Source organism: Panthera leo, chromosome A2, assembly GCF_018350215.1.
Source record: "Panthera leo isolate Ple1 chromosome A2, P.leo_Ple1_pat1.1, whole genome shotgun sequence".
NCBI lineage: Eukaryota > Metazoa > Chordata > Mammalia > Carnivora > Felidae > Panthera > Panthera leo.
The window spans coordinates 154,716,116-154,717,521 of record NC_056680.1 but is presented as its reverse complement, the minus strand read 5'-3'; the positions used below and the strand labels follow the sequence as shown (position 1 = coordinate 154,717,521).

The 1,406-nt window shown below is 30.9% G+C and overlaps 1 non-coding gene across 1 annotated transcript; it reads left to right on the top strand.

The window, feature by feature from the left end:
- Positions 1 to 1,035: 1,035 nt before the first annotated feature.
- On the top strand, positions 1,036 to 1,139 carry LOC122214663. Its single transcript, XR_006200042.1, has one exon. It is a non-coding gene; the product is annotated as a U6 spliceosomal RNA (small nuclear RNA).
- The last annotated feature ends 267 nt before the right edge of the window (positions 1,140 to 1,406 follow it).

Sequence of the window (1,406 nt, the reverse complement as noted above, 5' to 3'; positions counted from 1 at the left end):
CCAAAATTCTTTGGATTATTATGTGTCTCCAGCAAAATCATATAAATTTTAGGACAAGCTTGTCAATTTCTGGGGGAAAAAAAGCCAACTGGGATTCAGATAGGGATTGTATTTATCTGTAGATCAATTTGGGGAATACTGACATATTAACAATATTAAGTATTCTAATCCATGAACACGGGATGACTTTCCATTTATTTAGGTCTCTTTAATTTCTTTCACAATGATTTAAAGTTTTCAGGGTATAAGTATTATACTTCTATTAAAATATTCCTATGTATCTTATTCCTTCTAAAGTAACTGTAAATGAATGTCCTCTTAATTTCATTTTTAAGATATTCATTACGAGTGCACAGATACACAGCTGATTTTTGTATATTGACCTTGTATTCCGTAACCTTTCTGAAGTTGTTTATTATTTATCATGAATTCCCTAGGACTTTCTATATTAAAGATTTTCTATCTTGTAAGTCTTTTCAAAAAAAAAAACCAACTTTTTAATATATATGTCAGAAGAAGCAATACACACAAAGAGATAACTTAAGAGAATTTAACAAAAGATTTATGAAGATGTAGGCAAGGTTAAAGGAAATAACAAGGGATGATGAAGTACCCACATACTCAGGAAGCCACTGCCAAAGCATATTTATCTGGCATTTATATACTACTTTCTGAATTTCTAATTATTCCTTGCCAGTGCAAATATTTAAAATTATTTTTCCCAAAGAATAGTATGATAATAACATTGAGGGTAAACATTTATAGTTACTACTATGCACCAGGCACTCTTCTATGCATTTCACATATATTAATTCATTTAATCCTCATGATGAATTTATGACCAAAAAAAAGCCTTTTCTGCTATACAGTGGTATATGTGTTCTTATAAAACTTCAAACTCTATAAAATCATATACAAAAAAATTAAAGAGCTTGTGAGGAAAATAACATTGAATTATACTACTGAAAACTTATGCATCTTTGTAACCAGAGCACCAACTGAAATAAAAACAATCCTAATAAAAATCCTAAAAGAGTGCTCACTTCAGCAGCACACATACTAAAGTGAAACAATACAGAAAGATTAGCATGGCCCCTGTGCAAGGATGACAGAGAAAAAAAAAAATGCGAAAAAAAAAAAAAAAAGTCCTACAAAGATGTGTCTCAGCCAGCCTTTGCACTCAGCATCAGTCACATAATTGACAACCTTTAAACTGGGGTTTGTTCTTCCTTCAAATCTTTGAGGGCAGTAATTTCTAGCCACCTAGTAGGTATGTTTGAGGGCAGATCTAGAGATCAGTTTCATTACAATTTAAAAATCTGAATCAGAGAAGGCCTCATCTAACAACACACTTTAAAAAAAAAAAAAAAAAAAAAAACACTGGATGAATGTTTTTGCAGATACCT